Source organism: Astatotilapia calliptera, chromosome 3 (genome assembly GCF_964374335.1).
Source record: "Astatotilapia calliptera chromosome 3, fAstCal68.1, whole genome shotgun sequence".
Classification (NCBI taxonomy): Eukaryota; Metazoa; Chordata; class Actinopteri; order Cichliformes; family Cichlidae; genus Astatotilapia; species Astatotilapia calliptera.
In genome coordinates, this window is record NC_137424.1 from 20,020,488 (window position 1) to 20,043,039 (window position 22,552).

The following is a 22,552-nucleotide window of genomic DNA, read 5'->3' on the forward strand; positions in this document are numbered from 1 at the left end:
CAAAAGCATTCAGATGTTACCTCATCAGTGTTTTAGTAGACAAACAACATATCCTCGAATTTGCCTGTCAGCAGTCCACAGTCTTGGCTCCGTTATCATTCGTGAAGAGAGCCCGGCGCACGAGCTTTGCCAGAGGAATGTATGACTTTGGAGTACAAGCGAGCAATGAGTGCGCCATACCTGACTTTGTCTCAAACCACAAAGCTCTGCTGAATAGCTAAACACCACACAAGCATTGTAGCACCATTCCTCCGCCACGGTGACCCTCACTCAAATCTCCCTGTCTGAGAAACCCAACCACAAGCAGCTCAGGCTAAGATTTCAAAACCATGGAATTCCAGTGGCCAACACTAATATGGCCCTTTGACTCTGTAAGCCTTTATAGAGGAAAAAAGAAAAAAGCTCAACTCCAATTACTCAAAATTAGGATTCTTATAAACTGAGTATATCACCTCAGAGAGGAGGTGAAATTCCATCAACAACTCTAGTTTATACAGAAGATCTTACAATAGAGGCGACAGATAGATGTAAATAGTGGATTGCAAATAATAAAACAAAGAAAACACCAGAGCATAGAGTTAATTTACAAGTGCTTATTACTAATCCTGATGCTGAAATTTGACATCAAGTTTAATTTACCACAGCACTGCTTTTTGGTTTGATGGAACTATTTGGGGGAAACAGGGCAGACTGGCTTCACTTTCACAGAAACTGATATAGAGAAGTTCACAAAGCACCTGGAAGCCCGGGAAAAAGCTGTTCCCATTTATTTCAGGCTCTTAGTGCATCTTACACCCAATGCACCTGCCACGTTTGTTAGATTTAATGAACAGCTGTTGTAAACATGATTACACGTAGATTATTTCACGTATTAGATCTTTAAATGCAATATTTCGATGCCAGATGAAAATCAGTAACAATTTTAACAACCTTTTAAATCTGCCTCAGCAGCAGTTTCCTTTAGGAGGTGGACAGTAATATACAATCCCTAATATAAAGCTCTGCTAAAGACAAATCTAAATGAATTCATGTTGTTCTTGTAACATTTGTGCAATTTGTCACAGGACATGTTGGCACCAAAAAGTGGCGCTCCCACCAAAACCTAGGGACACCCACGCTACATGCAACATCAAGGCAGTGCAAACGACAGTTCTCAGCAATATGCAGACATTCCTTCTACATAATTACGGAGACTTCAAGAGGCCCAGCAATGCATCTGTTGATCGGCATCAGACAGATGGCCAAAATACACTCTGACACTAAGAAAGTGTGACCTTTGTCCAACAACGAGCCATTTTACAAACAACTGTCTGGTGAGTCTTGATTTCTGCTGTGACACTTGAATGCTTAAGGTGAGAATTTAGCTTAAACAACATGAAAGCATTGATCCATTCTTGGTGGTGGTTCTCTGCACTTTTTAGCCTGTTAGTACCAACTGAACATGGTTTTAAATGCCACAGGCCACCTGGGTATTGTTGCTAACCATGTCGATCCCTTGTGTCCAAAGTGTACTCATCTTCTGTCTATAAAAACGAGTTTACAGTACTCACTCTACCTCCACAGTCACCAGATCTCAATCCAATAGAGCACCTTTGGGATGTAGTGAAACAGGAGATTCACATCATGGATGAGCAGCAACTATATCATGCCATAATTTCAATCACTCTGAGGAATGTTTCCAGCACCTTGTCTTTTTGGTGGAGATAATCATAAGATAAAATTAAAAACTAATAGCAATACTGTAGCATGAAGCAATTATGCCCTAAATGAACTCATGATTATTTGTTTGCTTCTGCCTTTAATCTCTGTGCTCCTATTTAATATCTATCAATAAAATAAAGAGAAATTTATAGATTAACCAGACAGCTCATTATCTCAGATGCTGTTTCACAAACACAGGACAAACAATAGTCACCAAGGTTCTGGCACAGAATGAATGCACTAATGATGAATACATATTATGTTTCGCCGTGGTAGCTTCTTTTCTCTCATTGCTTCTTTAGACTCGTTACTTTTTGGGGGTTTTTACCGAATACAATTTCCTTGAACAGAAGTGCCGTCTCTGCTATGCTGTGACCCCAAGAAAGATTTTACACTGTGTGACGAAACCCTGGGAGAGAGCATCAAGGACGTGATGAGACAACTTCATTTATGGCCTGAACCAATCTAAGGTGCGTGTTCTGCCGGTCTCAGAGGGCAACACTGCATAACTATGACATCAGCCCATAAACTCTGGGAGGACAGACAGACACAAGCACACCGGTGCTCACACGCAAACCAACACACATAAACAGCCAAACATTTTCTGGTCTGTTAAGCTTTATGAGCCACTGTGCGCCTGGACCGTCCAGGTTTATGTCACACACAATAATGATGAGATGTAAAAATGGTACGGACTCTTGGAACAATAGAATCATCAGGGAACAACACATCCAACTGTGGGCTGCAGAAAATATCAAAGCAGTGGCCACTGTGTAAAATACATGCGCAAGCTATGAGCTATGGTATGCAAGGAAATATCAGTACCGTGAGCCTACCATGTACTACTCCTTACTTCTTCTATAGCTTGTCCTCATCCCATCTTACTCCATTACTGCCTTCACAAGTTAAATTGCTTACCTGCTTCTAATTGTAAGGGCCTAGAGTGGACATTACACAGTTGCATTTCTCTGGTATGTTGAATAGGAACTGGGACTAGATTTTATCAAAGAGAGAAAACAGTCTAGAAGTAGACACACGGGAACTGTTACTATATTTCATCAAGAATAAACCCAAGGGAGGCAGGAGTCAAGTATCTGAACTTCAAAACATTGGCAGCTGCTACATACAGACTAAAGAGGTAAAGCAAAACAACATATTCAAGGAAGATTCTAGAGGAAAAAGTCTCATGAGGTCTTTTAAACTTTGAGTCGTCTCTGTCTAGGCCAGGTGTTTGACCTGAGTCACTCATGTTTTTATGCTTCTTTTCACAGCTCAGCCCAGGTTGCCCCTGCTGTGATTTTCCCTCACTGGCAGAATTGTCTGCTTTCAAAATTCAATGTAACAAACATTTCATCTGTGCTCTAAACTGTTTGTCTTTTCTTCTCTTTCTGTTTGCTCCTTTGAGTTGGACTCTAATGTAGTCTCACTCTTTTGTTTCTACAGCCTTACAGTTAACATACCACTCTGGTCCGTCAACGTTTATTCAAGTGTACATTCATTCTATCAACAAGCATGGGCAGCCCTGCTAATTATGGAGTAAAATCATTAGCATAAGCTTGCATTAACATTTGAGCCATAAAATATACTCCTGATTAGTTCAAGATTCACTTACGTGTCAAAATACAGATGCACCGAGTCTATGTCCATGCGGAACATGTACACGGCGGTGCAGGCAAATAGTCGCAATCAAACTTATAGCTACATGCTAATATGTTGCTAGTGTGAAGTATGTCAGGGAAAGCTGGGTATAATTCTTTGTGCCTCTTTGCAATAGCAGAGCACTTTATTTTCAACTAAGTGTGAGAAGATCTTGCAACTTACTGCAGCTTGAGGGAAAGTTTGATCATGTCTTTTGTAATAAAAAATAATATTTTGCATTTGAAAGGTAATTTTTTGGGGGGGGTCCTGCGCATCTCTAGTCAAACCTGTCCAGGGCGTACCCCACTAGGATAAACTGCAGGCAACGCCTCCAACCCTGAATGGGATAAGGAGTAAAGAAGGGAGGTGGGTGAGTGAGTGGATGATAAAAGCTGTACATGACTCATACTGTCAGCTTAGCTACAAACTGCATTTAGGCAAAATTATATATAGGAAAATGCTAAACGTACTGCTGTTTGATTCACCAAAAATAGGCCGAGGTCAAAAGCAATAAGGTATGAGGAGACCTGGGAATAGTATGGGTGAAAAGACATAAGGGAAAAGGGGGTGAAGGGGGAAATATCAACAACTGTGACAGCTGTGTGGATATGGTAAGCTGAACCACAACAGGGAGGCTCCAGGGCAGGAATGCAGAACAGATCAGCCAGACCGGAGCGTGTGCTTAGGTTTGACATGGCGAGGCAGTGGCGAGCCACACCACACAGCAGCTGTCTAATCCCAAACTTCTGCCTTGATACTCCTGTTCTGAAAAGCACAGTCCGTTCTTTGAACTATTGACTTCTTATTTCTTCTAAACCTACTACAGATGCTCTCACTCTTCGGTGTCTATCACTCGCTTGGATTAAACTGACATGCCACATGTCAGCCTCTGGCACGCCACATGTCAGCCTCTGGCACAGGTCGTATCTCACGGTTACGATCTTGACAGGCAACACAATGCAGTCACAGATGAAAAGTATACAGAGCATTTCCTGTATACTTCTTGAGCTCCAGATGTCAAGACCTCAAAAACCAAGGAGTCTTACCTGCTACAGAGTTTGGCCTCGGCATCATGAGGGAAGCTGATGTCTGTGGCGGGTACGCAATGGGTCCCTCAGGTGAGTGACTTGGAGGGTGTGGTGGCCCTGGAGCACCCGCAGATATGTTAGGGTGCTGCTGGTCTGTCCTGGATGGGGTGTCTGCAGGTGTTGCTGTGGCACTGCTGGAGTCTTCTTCGGCCACAGGAGAGCAGGTGTCCGCCCGCACGCTCTGTGCCAGGCCATGGCGACCGCTGCCTCTTAGGCTGCCATCTTTACTCCACTCCAGGCTGGAGCCGCTGCGGTCATCATTCTCTGAAGAACTAGTGATGGTGGCTGAGAGCAGATTTAAATTAAAAAAAAAAAAAAAAAAAAAAAAAAAGAGAGAGAGAGAGAGAGAGAGAGAAGGGATTTTCAGCAAGTGAGGGAGGTGAAATGAGGGGAAGAGGCACAAGATATATCTGAGTAATGGTCTTTATGTGCGATGAACATTTATCCGTCTTAATCTCTAGTGAGACACCGAGCTGTAATGGAACTTTCAGCTTTGAGTGGCTTGGTGGTTTTGCTGATTGCCCTATCAACAGTTCTCAGAAGCTCATTTTATATTTACAGCGATCGTCTTGCTATACTCGTGAAACTCGGAAAGTAATATTGCACAGATTTATAGAACGTAATGTATTGTTATTGTTAAGAATCAGCGTTTGAATGATTTGGAATCATCCAGTGCAAACAGCAACTGCAACTGCAACAACTAGTCGGAGGGGAAAATGCAAAAGAGCAGGAATAACAATATAAAACCAAACATGGACATTTTTTTTTTACCCCTTCAGTTTAGACAGGTGTCTCTTCTAGAAGAAGAACTCCTTTAATCTCCCCTCGAGCCAACACAGCGACCTACCACAATCTTAAAAGCAAAGGAAAGGACTAACTCTCCATGATGACAGGCAGCTGGATACAGGAACATCAGCACTGTTAGTGGACTGGAGCCGGCCAGCCAGCTGGCCATGTTTGCATCACACACTACTAATCTGGATTTCATAATGGCGCAGCACGTTGCATCACCACTAATATTAATACAACAAACACATCTTGGACCCTGTGATTCCTGCGCTGGTTTCCTGGGCAAACATGAAGTCCTCTCATGGCAGCAGTCACGATAAACCCTGCTCGGACCACGGCATTAAAAGTCATCGTGATCTGACTGGCTAAACTACAGGACCTTGCTAAGAAGAATATGTAATTATTTATTCAAGCTTAGTGAAAATTTGAATTTTTATTTTATAAACAACTACATGCAGTCAAGTCCAGGCCCCTCATGAAGGACCTTCTGAGGGAGCTGTTTTGTAAATGTTAAGACATTGCAAAGTCTCACTAATTCCATCAAGGAGCTTTTAATGCAAAACAAAGCCAAATTAATGTGCTTCTGAAATCAGAGTCAAAGTGAAACTTCAAAGAACAGAGAACATTAATCACAGGCATCAGTCTGACTTGTGGACGCACTGTGACTTTGTTCTTTCTTTTCCTTCCTGCACAATTTTATTAAGGAGTGTGGGTGGGATGTTGTAGACCAGTGGTACTTTACACCCCCTTCCCAAAAACACTCCACCCGCCCACTCAAGTACATAGCAGACTAGCATGCCATAGTCACCGATGTAACAATTTAATTTAACATCACTCTGCTGCAGATTTAAAAGCCCTCTGCTGCAGATACAGCTCAAGAATCTGCTGTTAGCAGTGAAGCAGCCAGTCAGTCACAGCTTCAAAGGATAGCTAAACACAGCTAATTAGACTCGAAAATTACATGCACATGGCATTTCATAGTTTGTAATGGGTGTACAATAAAGGGGTCGTAGAATTAGGGATCAAGAAAGGAAAACAAGCTGACCATAGTTATAGCACATGCTGCATTTCTGCAAAACTGTGTTCTGTCCGTTTCAAAGTTCAGGTGTTTGATAGTTGCTCATAACGTCTTCATTACTGACAGATTTTGATGCACAGCTAGTGTTACTTTCTGCATGTCTGTGTGGGTCTGTGGGTTTGAGCAGCTAATGCACCCTCCCAGCAATCTGTCTGTGACCACAGCAAAGAGCTGAGAGAGACGGAGGCACCGATTTCCATTAAGAACTGGGTTTTATGCAGCATGACTTTACTTCATACCAGCTCGTTTCGCTAACTTTCCTGAAACCTGCTTACTGAAGTTAACAACCACACTTGCAGAGATGGCATTCTCTCACAAAACTCATTTTGAGTTAACTAAAGTAACGTAATTGCGTGCAACTGACAGCAACACATTTGGCACCAGTGCACATCTTATCCTGGGTGGTGTCAAAGCTGCAAGCTGGAAGATACTATATCGCAGCTTACATAAATTATTCAGCACGTTAGCAATGATATTGCTTTGGGGGGCAGAATGACTGAATCATGGTAATCATTTATGTCAACTCTGGAGTATTGGAAATCCAAATTGTTGTGTTGGATCTTGCTTTGGCATGCATTACTTTCTCCTGCATAACTATAATTTTCATCAGCAAGTCCGATATTCTTATTAGTTCAAGAATATCAGACAAATATAAGGGCAAGGGAAAAGTTTAAAATCTGGCACCCTGTCCTCTAGTCTAGGAGTGCAGTCAGGGAAAAAAAAAAAAAAAGGGGGGGGGGGGGGGGGTTCAACAGTGGATAAATACAGCATCATAGAGTTACAATTTGCTATTCATTCCTCACTCAGAATGGAATCCCAGCATTTTTATAGGCACTGGAGGCTTTGTGAGTAGAAACGGCAGTTGAATTAATGCATCAATAGACTATGCCAGCTTCCTGTCAGCTTGAGTAAATCCCCTGACGTCTTTTAGGGCTATTACTACAGATACAGCACAACGTCACACTGTGGCAACTGTCACCTTAACGCCGTCTCATGCCGATACAGCTCTGTCTAAACCCAATGACGTACATGGGGAAGGATGAATATAATGTGACACAGATGGTATTCGATCCCAAAAGGTTTCACACAACGAGTAGTGACTGACACTGCACAGGTGTGTTTTCTTTGTTCTAACTCATAGTGCAGATGAAGCAAGTCAGATTGCAAATTAAAATTAGAAGAGCTTCACAGGAAGTGATTAGTGATTATAAGCAATGCTGCAAAGGGGACTGGGTGTCCATGCTAAAGTGCAAACTAATAGACTACTAAGGAATCAGCAGAGCTGTTGGTATTATTAATGTTCTCATCAAACCCAGAAACCAGTGCAGGCACTGGTAAGCTACAAGTGATAAATTGGAGGCTGGTGTTACATTTTTGTCATTGCTATGAGCTGTGCTACTAGTGCATCTCGCACCAAGCTGCTCAGTCATGCAGGACACATGGTTGAAAGGGTGAGGTGGGGACTAATTTGCACAGGTCCATGCAAACTAAATGAGGAGGCAATGGTGAGGCCATATTTCTGAGCTATGCACAAAAGAAATTATTTTCACTGAAAATTTCTTTTTTAGATTTATGTAATTTGGATTAAAAGAGATGATGTGAAAAGTAACAGTTTAATCAAAGACCATTCATTTAAATGAAATTTAAGTGCCACCTACTTCCACCTCTGACCTGTGTATAGCTGCTAGATTATGAACAAAGTAAGACATTTTTAAATGCATACAGCGCAACCCTGAACTTCTGTACACATTACCCCGTAAAGAGTATTCAAATATCCTTCAAAGTCGACATTAAATGTTGTTTAATCTGTCAGATCCTTAGTACAAAGTACAAATGGACCGATCAACTGGCCAGGGATCGGAATCAGACGATATTCAACTTCTCGACATGGAGTAGTGACTGGCTGATCAGCTTCCAGTATGTCTGATTACAAGCCAGCTAGTTTCATATATGTGCACAGTGCCACAGACATATAGGCACACACACTCACAGACACACACTAACCTGTTGTTAGAGGCAAACCGCCTCACTGTGTTTCCAACATCAAACTCCACAGACCCTTAAATCACCCTCACCCAGCTGAACATTGAATATTTTAAAGAAGGTAAGGAAGAAGAAGATGTTGTTAAAGTTAAAGCTATCCAGAGCTCATAGCCAGCCCCAAGCCAGCAGCCTTGGTATGAGTAAAGATCAACACAAAAGAAAAATTCCAGAGATGAGTAAAAAAAAAAAAAGCGAGAGAGAGAAAGGATCAATGCCCTGTGATCTGGTGAAGTTCCTGACATTTGTTTTGGTATATGAATCTGTTGTACCTGCTTTATTTGTAAAGGTAAAATATGTCAGGCAGTGTGGATGCACAGCAACTCATTATTAGACAATTCTTTGAACTTGTTTCCAATAGACACATCATGCTCATCTGATCTGATCTTCTTTTGCTTCCTTAAAAAACCAGTCAGCTGCAGACCTTTTTGGCCAGAGCGGCGATAACGACGCCCAGGTTGGACAGTGAGCTGTTGATGGCGGTCATCTCTTTGAAACGGTCACCCTGAGACTGGCTCTTCACCATTCGCTCACTGCCAGCCAAGTCCACCAGGCACAGAGTGGCTACACACACAGAGAAAACCAACTCTTATAGGAAGCAGTGATCCGTTTTTCCTTCCATTAAAGGTAGTTTTAATACTTTACAAAACACTTCTTTTAGCGCTCAGGGGCTCAAACATTAACGTTGAGTCATCAGAGCAGATTTTGCACTGGTTACAGTAACAATAACTAACCAGACTAAATATTATAGATCCAAAAAGAAGAAGCCACATTCCTGATGCTGGTACTTCCAGTGTGATACATTTGCACTTGACATCCCTGCCGGCATTAACTCCCTCATTATCCAGCTGGAAGACTGAGTGGGAGCGAGACGAGCGGTCATTCTGGGCTGTCTGGGCAGTGGAGCGATTCTGATTGGCCAAAGCAATCAGACGGAGAACCTGAGAGGACGAGGGAACGTTTTAAAACAGAGCATCGATAAAGTTTGATGTATTTTCAAAGTTTGGTAACAATTTGTCAGCAGATTTGAAATTAATTTGTTCTGAGCTACAGATGTCTGTCTGCTGTACCTGATCCTCATTGGAGACCCGCTCATAGGTGAGATTAGTGATTGTCAATTCGTTGCTGGCTGTCTTGCGGATCTCATGCTCAGGTCTCTTGCTGGACTTGCCGGTGAACACAAGGTCCCTCAGGGTCTCATTGTAAATTTCGACGAAGCTCGCTGTGAACGTGAACTGTGAAGTGAGTGGGGGTTAATGCCCCACACTCTTTTCTGTCACTGCTTTGAATGCACAGACTGGTCTTAATGTTGATCTTTGTAATCTTCAGTGTTACGACCCGGCTCAAAAGCCGCAACATAAAAACAGAGATGAATAGCAGAGTGTGGGTGAGAAGAGGTTTCATCCTAAAATGGAAAACCAGGTTGGCTAAAATGGCTGGTGCCACCAAGGCAAAGACTAGTGCACTGCCGGGAAGCTTGCCTCAGGTATGCTTTTATCCACACCTGACTAGGTGTGGCCAATTAGCACCAGCTGAAAACACTGAGACGATTAGAAGCTGCAGAGGGACGTAACATTCAGTATTGATATTTGTAAATGTAAACTATGAGGATTTATTTATTTTTAATTCTTTTCTTTTTTTTTCTTTTTTTTCCCTCTTTTTTTCTTTTTCCAAATAAATGTCCCGATTGAGTAATGAAACTAACCCAAAGGAGAATTCTAACAATATTAGACAGGCCATTCAATATGCCTTATCGTGGACAACTCGTGGCTAAAAACCCACACACACACACACACACACACACAAACCTCTAATCAAACATGAAAACGGATAATCCAGCTGAAGCTTCAGACAGCCGTCAGACAGTGAAACACTGCCATCTGCTGGACTCGAATAACAAAGACGCTGCTTTGACGGGTGAGGGAGTTTCAACAAGTCTGCAACGACTCAAGCATCAAACTACAGAACTATTCTAGCGGACATGGTGCTCTAATGACTGCTTCATTAACGCAGGTCAGAAAGGATCAAACATATCAATAAATTATAAAACACAAAACGTCTCTTATTGCCCAGGGCTCAAGAAGTGAGTGTGTTCCTTATAGCCTATTAAACCTTAGCAGGTTATTTTGATGTGTTACAGATGAAACAGCTATCCAGTAACATTCAGCTACAAAAACGCTTTTTTATAATTACTTTTTTACAGCTTCGCACTTTTACACAAGTTTTATCATCAGTGTCACAATGGCTGCTGCTAAAATTGAGTACAAGATATTTGTTGGCCTGATTAAAAGGTCTTGATGCGTGCTCAATCATCAGGGAAGTAAATCTCCAAAAGTTGATTCTGTTCTTCTGGACGTAGCGTTTTCAGTCAGAGAAACCAGCCGACTGAAGGAACAATGGGCTGGGAGGTCAGTTCCTTAATCATGATTATGCAAATTCTCATGACCATTGATCAACAACCACTGATCAATGGTCTTGAGTACCATTCACAGAGAGTTGGAGAACGGCTGCAATCACAGCATTGTAAGATGGTGACAGATGTACCCTTAGGCCCCCTCCTTGATTCAGAGAGGGTCTTTCCCTTTTCACGTAAATGGCCTCCTTGACTCCGCCCTCAAACCAGCGTTCATTGCAGTTATTGTTGACAATCACATTGTGTCGTGTAACCATCCAGCTCACATATTCAATGTAAATGATTTGTTGAACTGAAGACATGATGAATGTTCCTGCATTAAAACACATCCAGCCTAGTGTTCTCACTCTCCCTAAATGGATCTGTTACATTAGTGATATATGGGAGTTGTGTTTCAGTCTTTTCCACATGAGGACATTTACATTTAGTTTTTGCTTTACTGATGAGTGGCTGGTTAACCTGCAGTGGTTGAAGTATGTGTCGGTCGTCTGGAAGAGTAGGTGTAGAAGACGTCTTTAATGAATGTAATGCTCTGAAGGTGTCAGTGATTACTGTGAATTCATTATAAAAGTGGATTTCAGTGAATAAAGTGAATAAAGACAGGCCCTCATGGTGACGCTCAGGTGTCCATAAAGTGTAACAGGAGAGCTTTGTCATACTTTCAGAGATTTTACATGAGCCAGTCTTTCAAAAATTACATAAATAAATAATTCATTCATTCATCCACAGGAAACACAATGCTCATATCTGAAAGTAAACTCTGATATATATCCCCGACTAGAGTTACTACTAAATAAAGGATCGCCCCAAAATGACTAAATATATAAAGACACTCTCCAGAAGAAGTTAAAGGGATTTTATTTATTGTACAAGCAATATCTTCATAAGAATTACAAATTCTGCAGACATATTACCTTCTTACTGAACCTGAACAACTCACACACAGACGTGTCTGCTGCTTATCTTTGTTCAAACATGATGTTTTATCTTCTCTTCAAAACACATTACTCATCTTTCTGGCATCGTGTTACATGAAAACACCTGCATTCTACCTGTGTCATTGTACCACAAAGACAATGATTGCAACACTGTGCTTGCAAAATAGAAGAAATAAGACGACCAGCAAATACATAAAAGATGGTAAAAGTGATTCCATCTTTGTGTCTCCTCCCATTGTTTCCCCAGTCTGTCTAGTTCCCATATTCCCAGAACACCGCTGGACAACAAGTGGGTATTCCAAGACTGAGAGACAGCCAGAGTTGGCAAAAGATCAGACATTCTCCACTTAAGTAGAAGTAAAAATACTATTGTTCCAGTGAAAGTTAAAGTACTGATTCAACTTCATTACTCAGCTAAAGCAAAAAAGTACAGGCTCGAAGCGCTTACAGAGAAAAGCAGACAACAGAATACAACAGAATGCTGATGGCGGCAGTAACACACACTTGGAGGAGAGGCTCCAGCCGTCCATTCCAGCCCTATCCCTAACATTAACTCTAACCATAACTTTAACCTTAACCCTATCAGGTCTTGTTTTACAAAGCGATTCATGATTAGAACAAAAAACACATTTACACATACCGATGATTTGTCACATAGCATCGTTACCTGTTGGGATGAGAACGTGTTGTTTCCAGAGCACCACAAATTGGGGTGTCTGTAGCTCAGGTAGAGCAGGAAACCTACTAATCAGAAAGTTGCTGGTTCAATCCCCGCCTGCTCCAGCCTGCATGCCAAATATCCTTGGGCAAGATGCTAACCCCAAGTTGCTCTCCGATGCATCCATCGGGAGGATGAATGCGTATTAATGTTAGATAGAAAGCACTTACAGAGAAAAAGCATAGAAAAAAGTGAGTGCATGAATGAGGCAAGTTGTAGAGAGTAGAAAGGTTTTATACAAGAACCAGTTCATTTACCGTTATATTTTAGTTTCATTTTCAGTTCTGTACTTTTTACATGTAATATTGATTCATTAGATTGACTACATGCATTAGACCTAACTTGCTGACAGCAAATTTAAACAACCGTAATAATTTATTTTCAGCGTCTGAAATATTTATTTAGTTTGTTTTTTGTTTTCTTTTTGGCTCCTGATATTAGTCAACTACTATTTGTCAATGTTGAACTAATAATGAATCTAAGAAAAGCTATTTGTCACGGTTGGCCAGCGTCAACCGTGGGGATGTGAGGAAGGAGGAGCCAGGCACGGAGCTCTGAATGCAAGCAGTGCGTTTATTTACAGTGAATGGAAAATAACAATAAATCCGCAGTGCGTTCCCGACTCCCGTGAAATGTCCTCTTCCCAGTGCTAGTGTTCCTTGTCTCCGCTCCTCAGTGTCTGAGCACCCCGTGCTCGCTGCCCTCTCATCTCCACGCTTCTCCTGGGGAGATAACAAACAGGCAGCCGTAAGACACATACAATGCGGCAGACTATCCGTACTGACTGGCCGAGAGACTAACGTGAAGTCACGCAATGATCCAGCGTCAGAGAGAGCGCCACCGCATTCTCAAGTAGCTCCTCTGACAAGGCTTGATCAGCTGTGTGATGGTCTTCAAGTGTGGCCAACCACCTGGCAGGGCCACACCCACCAGGCCTGAAGGTGCCTGTAAACAGGTGCTCTCAGAAACTCCGGCATCCACACACACACACAGATATACCTGCAAGCAGGGAGAACGAGGGACAGCACACCAAAAACACACATGTCCATAACTGCTGGGTCGTTTAGACTCCTGAGCTGTGCACGAGGGGTCGAACACCCACTGGAAGGCCGGGCACTGGTTTTCAACCGTAATATACCTGATGTGCTCAGGTAACCTGTAGCGCCATGAAACCACTGTCACACCAGGGCGCATAAGAAATGATGCTTTAAGAGACTGATGGGATCGGGCAGCAGGGAAAACATCCACAAAATGCTACTTTCAGTTTGACTCCCTAAGACTACCTAAACTAAGTAGAGTCATTACATGCTTGTTAAAAGCAAACTCTCATATAGTTTTTAATGTGCTTCTTTCATTACAATGACTAGATAAAGAATGTGGCCCTGTCTCTATTTAACACTGGCTACCCCAAAATGTTTCCAAACCTACAACCGTAACTTTCACTGAGAGATTTTTAGATACGGTTATTGAAGCTGTGGGGTTAATTTTTTAAGTAACATGAGAGAGAGGCAGCAGCATACTGTTAGATTATAATATTATTTTATGCCATGTTATACCCCTAACTAAAGATTGTGAATTATTATGTAGTTTTAGTTTGCATTATTCTCCTGAATTAGAAGAAGCTGACAACTATTGCATTAGTTAAACTGATTTGCATTAAAGTAGACTGCTGATTTATTGTGGATGAATGATATTGTTTTATGATGCATAATACTGCTGCAGAAAGTCATCGCCTTATTTGTCTGATTAGAAGAGAACAGAGCATGCTGGAGTTTTCTGCCCCAACTCAGCAGGAGCAGATAAACGGGGAGCCAAGGTCGTAGCTTAGGCGCCGTGTGAGAGAAAAGCATGTGAATGTTTAGGCTTTTATGATAAGGTGGGAGAACCAGAGGCTATAAGAGTTTGAGCAATGCTCCACCATTTTGAGATCTGAGGCTGTCTGCATCAGTGTCCATCTCCCACGCGTGTGATCATCATCGTTTGACTCAACCCGACCGGACCAGTGTTGTTATTGTGATTTTTCTCTTGTCTCCATCCCCAGTATTTTGAACCTTAACAGTACCGATTTAAAATCCTACATGTCTTTGTTCTCAGGTTTTCACGTTCACAAACTTTGGTGTCCACGCTATTTGCCTGCCAGGCTGACAATGATTTAGATCACAGAAACATTTTTAAGCTGTTATTCCTGGTTTCACAGTGGAAAACTCCGGGTAACGTCCATTATCTTTGCTCCTGTATAAGACTTTCCTGAATGCTGAGGTTTGGTCTTCCACATGAAATTCAGTACTTTTGTTTCAGTTTCATTAATGATGCATTGATTTTGGACATCGATGTAATATATATGTGATACACGACAGTCTTTGAGTCCGTCCTTCTCATATATAATCCCACTGTTTTTGCACTTCAGATGATTCCAGTAATGACTGATTTAAAAAAGAAAAGTGAAATGTTTCTAATGAACTCACCACGATTCTTATTTCAAACTTCATTAAGAGCTGCTGGATCAACAGGGGTGTCCTGGATTTGTTAGTAATATAATATAGTAATATATTATTATTAGTTTTAATTATTTAGTCAAAAATCAATTCCAGACTGCTCTGAGCAACATGCTGCAGCGAGAGTCCTGACAGGGACTAGAAACAGAACATTTATTGGCTCCCTGTTTTATCCAGAATAAAAGATTCTTTTTTCTTTTGTGTCCCGTTTGGATCTATAGCCATCAGAATTGTTGTCTTAAGGCCAAGAAAGATGCCAAGAGGATTTATTTTACCAAGTGGATCATCATGGCCTTGCCATATTGGTCCATTTGATTGACCTTTATTATAATTATGAATTTATTTTATTTTCAGTTGCAAACGGGACAGACATGACTGTGGGATAGGACAGGGAGAAAGAATGAAAGAAAGAGAGGGAGAGAAAGAAAACCAAAGGGGAGAAGAGACGGTGAGAAGGGGGGGAAGAGAGAAAAAAAAAACCAAAACTCCTGGGTCACCTGTATGGAGAAAAAAAACAGAAGAGACAGCAAACAACAAAGAGCAACATAATAAGAAAAAAAAAGCACCATCACAATAAACTAGCTAGCAGTAGATATCAGTAGATACTAAATAATAAACGATATTGTGCAGCACGCAAGATAGACAGCGCACAATGTGCTTTGAGGCAGCAGCCAAGAAAGCTGTAGTCCGCGTCTGTGAATACCCGTGTGTACACCTGTGTGCATACCTGCGTGGATCAGCATGCTTGTATTCCAAAGGTTTCTCCATGTAACGATCTGCTAGGGAGTGTGTGTGTGTGTGTGGGGGGGGGGGGGGCACAGCCCTGTCCTCCAGGGCATGAAGCAGGTATGAAGGAGATCAAAACTCGAGACATCCAGAGGCCCCCAGAACACAAGAGACCAAGGAAGACCCACAGAGGGGCAGCGCGCCACTGTCCCAGTAAGAGCTGAGGAGAGTCCCAGATGAGGGCTCATTCAGCAGCCGCAGAGCAGAAGCCAGGGGGAGTTGCAGTGACGCGCCCGTGAGCTCCGCCAGCAGCCAGCTGTGCCTGAGTGACCAAGCCCCAGGCCGAGAGGCCGGGGGCACCCCACCTCCGAAGTGCCCCAGGCTCCAGGCCCCGACAAGCGGCCGCCAAGGAGTGAGCTGGTGTGTACCCGGACGCCCACCCCCAGACACAAAGAACCACCAACGCACCGACACCTGAGGGAGTCCGCCACCGGCAGGGGAAGTGGTGGTGGGGGGAGATAGGCCTCCAAACCTTGGAGGGCCTGAGATGTCCCCAGAGAGGTGGCGTCTGATACCCAACCTGACATATAGACACAGACATACAGGCACACACAGACACAAACATCCATTCCCACCCTCATGCTCTCATATGCACTTACTCCACACTCAACCGACGTGGAGACAGACATAAAGAGACGCTGTATACACGATCACACTCCCCAAGCGTACTCTACGAACTGGGTCTAGGTACCCTTGCCCCTGGAGGGGGGAACTGCACCCAGACCCAGGTAGTGTTACCCTTTTCCCTGCAGTGGGGAGAGGCAGACCGCCCCGACTCCGCAGCAGCAGGGAGGCCCCACACCCCAGACCGCAGCCGGACGGCCAACTCCTCCTAGCCCCCCCGCTCCAGCAGGCCGCAGAGGATGGGGGTGAGAGAAGACTCCAAACCTCCCTCCACCCGCTCATTGTAGTGTTGATGCATGTGTGTTCTAAGGTGTAATTAAAACCCAGGAGGGCATGGAGCTACCTGCCAGAGAGCAGCAGGTAAGCGCATAGCCCCTCCTGCTAGCCCTCAATGTCTACGTGTATTTAAAATTGAGAGGTGGGCAACGACGCCAGGGGTGAGGTGTACACCCTGATGGTAACTTGGACTCCGTGTATCGTGCCCACCCCCAAGATCCTATATGTATGTGCAATGAGGGTGTGAGTAATGTGAATGTCTAAGTTGTGGGATAAAATTGTCCATCTCCCACGCGTGTGATCATTAAAATCATCGTTTGACTTAACCCGGCCGGACCAGTGTTGTTATTGTGGTTTTTTCTCTTGTCTCTTGTCTCCATCCCCATATTTTGAACCATAACAATACACACAGAGCATCAGTGATAGAAAGCTAGGCTAACATAGGGTAGCTACCTGTTCAAGGAGAAACATGTATAGGCCCATCTCAAGTGCCAGTGAACATCTAAATGATTCAGGGAAGACTTTGGAGAAAGTGCTGTGGGGAGATGAAACCAAATTCCAATTAAAGCTGCAAGCAGCGTTATGAGGGCCCTCGCACCCCCGGCACGTCGAGCCACTGCCAACACCTCAAACCGGCACGTCCGATGTGATGTCACATTGATGGATTTCATGCTTTTAATCACCAGCTAACATTTCATCTTATTCAACCAGGATTATAGTCATGCCACTAGGTGGCGCTCTAACCATTATTGACAAATAGCATAACAAACATTTCCAAGCTCGAGTCTCATCACACCTGCGACCTTTGGGAGAGATTGGACATTGTGTTTTTTAGTGACAGCAGATTACTGCTTTTTGCGAGTGATTGAAACTCTACGTGCCGCCATGACCACCCCGTTTCCCTGAACGGAAAAAGCTTCGCAATTTAACATCACAAAGGTCTTTAGATTCTACACACTGAAGAATGCTTCAATATGATGAAATCCCTTGGAGGAGTTCGTCAAAGTATGAGGCCTGAAAAGGGGGGAAAATGTCATCAAAATTACACATTAATTTTAAAATGGCTGACTTCCTGTTGGATTTGGGATATTGCTCCAAGAGACTTTTTTGTACATCTTGATATCTTACACAAGCTTACCAAGTGTCAGACTCATAGATGAAACACAGAGCAGGGGCTGATGTTTTGAAATATTGTAGGGGGCGCTGTGGAGCCATTTTGCGCTATTCAAGGAAAATGGTTACATAACAACAATGCCTTCATCCATTTGGAGGTGTGTGCCAAATTTCAAGCCTCTATAAACTTTCCAAGCCCCTCAAAAGCCACTTCATCTTTCATGATGAACCGCGTTGCCACCAGGGTGCGCCGTTCAGTTTAAAGTCACAATTTTTGCACTGAAGCATCACGAGGGACTGATGGTGATATTCACCGCTTTTGAGGTGGCCACGATCAACCTGTGAAAATCAGTACAACAAAGTTAAAGCCATGACATTTCCTGTTGCCACTAGGTGGCGCTGTCCGTATTTCCGACAATGGGCATATCAATCTGTTCAGGGCGGGTCTGACATCATGCCTGTAAAGTCTGGTACTGATCAGACTGGATTTCATTGAGTTATACTAATTTGTTTCTTCATGGCGTGACATCAAAGTTCGCCATGCTGCTGGGGTCACACCCTTTCGTGAAAAGTCACAGTTTTCACTGTAACCCAAGACCAACTCCTTAAGGCTTTCCTGGAGAAATTTGAGGCTGCAGATGTCACCCATCACAATACTGTACCCCAAAGTGTAAAACATGACATTTCCTGTTCCCACTAGGTGGCGCTGTCCTTGATGTCAAATATGGCAGTTGAAATATGTTCAGGGGTGGAGCCTTATCATATGTGTGCTCTTTGGTCCAGATCGGAACATGTATGACAGAATGAGAGGCAATAAGATTTTCATGGCGAGTCATCAAAATTCGCCATGGCGCCACGGCCTCATACTATTGTGAAAACTCAAAAGCTCCGCAATTTAACATGGCACAAGGGTGTAGTTGACACTGTCCAAATTTGAAGCTTATAGGACCAAATCCCAAGGAGGAGTTCGTTAAAGTTCGAGGCATGGAAACGGTAAAATCAGAGCCAAAATGTCACCTTCAATCCAAAATGGCGGACTTCCTGTTGGGTTTAGGACATTGCCATAATAGACTTTTTTGTTCGACTCTGAACGTTATATAGGTGTACCGACTTTCAAACATGTAGGTCATACCCATATCGGGGGCTCGCGTTTTTCATTTTTCTAGGTGGCGCTACTGAGCTAATTTTCCCTGGCCATGTCTGAGAACATTAAAATACGTAAATTTTCACCAGACCTGACGCGTGTGCAAAATTTCATGAGTTTTCGAGCATGTTTAGGCCCTCAAAAGGCCGATTCATTTGCCGGAATAATAATAATAATAATAATTAAAGCTGCAAGCAGCGTTATGAGGGCCCTCGCACCCCATCGCGTCGAGCCACGCCCAACACCTACAACCAGCACCTCCGATCTGATGTCACATTGATGGAATTCATGCATTTAACCACCAGCTAACATTTCATCTCATTCAATCATCATTATAGTCCTCCCACTAGGTGGCGCTCTAACCATTACTGACAAATGGCATAACAAACACTTCCAAGCTCGAGTCTCATCACACCCGAGACGTTTGGGAGAGATTGGACATTGTGTTTTTGAGTGACAGCAGATTACTGCTTTTTGGCGAGTGATTCAAACTCTAAGTGCCGCCATAACCACCCCGTTTCCCTGGACGTAAAAAGCTTCGCAATTTAACATCACAAAGGTCTTTAGATTCCACACACTGGAGAATGGTTCAATATGATGAAATCCCTTGGAGGAGTTCGTCAAAGTATGAAGCCTGAAAAGAGGAGAAAATGTCGCCAAAATTGCACATTAATTTTAAAATGGCTGACTTCCTGTTGGATTTGGGATATTGCTCCAAGAGACTTTTTTGTACATCTTGATATCTCCTATAAGCCTACCAGGTTTCAGATTCATACATAAAACACAGAGCTGGGGCTGTGGTTTTGAAATATTGTAGGGGGCGCTGTGGAGCCATTTTGGGATATTCAATGAAAATGATCACATAACAACAAAGCCTTCGTCACATTGGAGGTGTGTGCCAAATTTCAAGCCTCTATAAACTTGCCAAGACCCTCAAAAGCCACTTCATCTTTCATCGTGAACAGCGTTGCCACCAGGGTGCGCCGTTCAGTTTAAAGTCACAATTTTTGCACTGAAGCATCACGAGGGACTGATGGTGATATTCACCGCTTTTGAGGTGGCCAGGATGAACCTGTGAAAATCAGTACAACAAAATTAAAGCCATGACATTTCCTGTTGCCACTAGGTGGCGCTGTCCGTATTTCCGACAATGGGCACATCAATCTGTTCAGGGCGGGTCTGACATCATGCCTGTAAAGTCTGGTACTGATCAGACTGGATTTCATTGAGTTATACTAATTTGTTTCTTCATGGCGTGACATCAAAGTTCGCCATGCTGCTGGGGTCACACCCTTTCGCGAAAACTCACAGTTTTCACTGTAACCCAAGACCAACTCCTTAAGGCTTTCCTGGAGAAATTTGAGGCTGCAGATGTCACCCATTACTATACTGTACCCCAAAGTGTAAAACATGACATTTCCTGTTCCCACTAGGTGGCGCTGTCCTTGAGGTCAAATATGGCAGTTGAAATATGTTCAGGGGTGGAGCCTTATCATATGTGTTCACTTTGGTCAAGGTCAGAAAATGTATGACAAAATGAGAGGCAATAAGATTTTCATGGCGAGTCATCGAAATTCGCCATGGCGCCACGGCCTCATAGTATTGTGAAAACTCAAAAGCTCCGCAATTTAACATGGCACAAGGGTGTAGTTGACACTGTCCAAATTTGAAGGTTATGAAATGAAACCCCAAGGAGGAGTTCGCAAAAGTTCGAGGCATGGAAATGGCAAAATTAGAGCCAAAATGTCACCTTCACTTCTAAATTGCGGACTTCCTGTTGGGTTTGCATCAATGGGCCCACTGACTTTTTTGTTCGGCTCGTCATGATACACATGTGTGCCAAATTTCATACATGTAGCTCAAACGATGTGGTCGTAGGGCTGCATTTAACAAGGCATAGGTGGCGCTGTAGAGCCATTTCCCAGTGCTCATATGTAAAACCATTAAAATACAAAATTTTTCACCAGACCTGGCATGTGTGCAAAATTTCATGACTTTTTGAGCATGTTTAGGCCCTCAAAAAGGCCCTTGTTTGGGGTGAATAATAATAATAATAATAATAATAATAATAATAATAAGAAACGGAGCAGATACAATAGGGCCTTCGCACTCTCAGTGCTCGGGCCCTAATTAAAGCTGCAAGCAGCGTTATGAGGGCCCTCGCACCCCCGGCACGTCGAGCCACTGCCAACACCTCAAACCGGCACGTCCGATGTGATGTCACATTGATGGATTTCATGCTTTTAATCACCAGCTAACATTTCATCTTATTCAACCAGGATTATAGTCATGCCACTAGGTGGCGCTCTAACCATTATTGACAAATAGCATAACAAACATTTCCAAGCTCGAGTCTCATCACACCTGCGACCTTTGGGAGAGATTGGACATTGTGTTTTTTAGTGACAGCAGATTACTGCTTTTTGCGAGTGATTGAAACTCTACGTGCCGCCATGACCACCCCGTTTCCCTGAACGGAAAAAGCTTCGCAATTTAACATCACAAAGGTCTTTAGATTCTACACACTGAAGAATGCTTCAATATGATGAAATCCCTTGGAGGAGTTCGTCAAAGTATGAGGCCTGAAAAGGGGGGAAAATGTCATCAAAATTACACATTAATTTTAAAATGGCTGACTTCCTGTTGGATTTGGGATATTGCTCCAAGAGACTTTTTTGTACATCTTGATATCTTACACAAGCTTACCAAGTGTCAGACTCATAGATGAAACACAGAGCAGGGGCTGATGTTTTGAAATATTGTAGGGGGCGCTGTGGAGCCATTTTGCGCTATTCAAGGAAAATGGTTACATAACAACAATGCCTTCATCCATTTGGAGGTGTGTGCCAAATTTCAAGCCTCTATAAACTTTCCAAGCCCCTCAAAAGCCACTTCATCTTTCATGATGAACCGCGTTGCCACCAGGGTGCGCTGTTCAGTTTAAAGTCACAATTTTTGCACTGAAGCATCACGAGGGACTGATGGTGATATTCACCGCTTTTGAGGTGGCCACGATCAACCTGTGAAAATCAGTACAACAAAGTTAAAGCCATGACATTTCCTGTTGCCACTAGGTGGCGCTGTCCGTATTTCCGACAATGGGCATATCAATCTGTTCAGGGCGGGTCTGACATCATGCCTGTAAAGTCTGGTACTGATCAGACTGGATTTCATTGAGTTATACTAATTTGTTTCTTCATGGCGTGACATCAAAGTTCGCCATGCTGCTGGGGTCACACCCTTTCGTGAAAAGTCACAGTTTTCACTGTAACCCAAGACCAACTCCTTAAGGCTTTCCTGGAGAAATTTGAGGCTGCAGATGTCACCCATCACAATACTGTACCCCAAAGTGTAAAACATGACATTTCCTGTTCCCACTAGGTGGCGCTGTCCCTGGTGTCAAATATGGCAGTTGAAATATGTTCAGGGGTGGAGCCTTATCATATGTGTTCACTTTGGTCAAGGTCAGAAAATGTATGACAAAATGAGAGGCAATAAGATTTTCATGGCGAGTCATCGAAATTCGCCATGGCGCCACGGCCTCATAGTATTGTGAAAACTCAAAAGCTCCGCAATTTAACATGGCACAAGGGTGTAGTTGACACTGTCCAAATTTGAAGCTTATACGCCCAAATCCCAAGGAGGAGTTCGAAAAAGTTCGAGGCATGGAAATGGTAAAATTAGAGCCAAAATGTCACCTTCTCTTCCAAA

General features: G+C 43.1%; 1 protein-coding gene and 1 pseudogene across 2 annotated transcripts in view; both read right to left on the reverse strand.

Annotated features, from left to right (window-relative positions):
- Nucleotides 1-5,382, reverse strand: part of LOC145426186 (protein TANC1-like) — a 50,109-nt pseudogene extending 44,727 nt beyond the window's left edge. Inside the window, exons 1-2 of the transcript XR_013906909.1 lie at nucleotides 5,306-5,382; nucleotides 4,386-4,849 (exon numbers count right to left, since the gene is read on the reverse strand). The product of XR_013906909.1 is annotated as a protein TANC1-like (transcript). The remainder of the gene's footprint in view (nucleotides 1-4,385; nucleotides 4,850-5,305) is intronic.
- The window catches only part of LOC113015973 (NACHT, LRR and PYD domains-containing protein 12-like), a 748,422-nt gene that overhangs the window by 91,524 nt on the left and 634,346 nt on the right, over nucleotides 1-22,552 (reverse strand). The window lies entirely within an intron of this gene.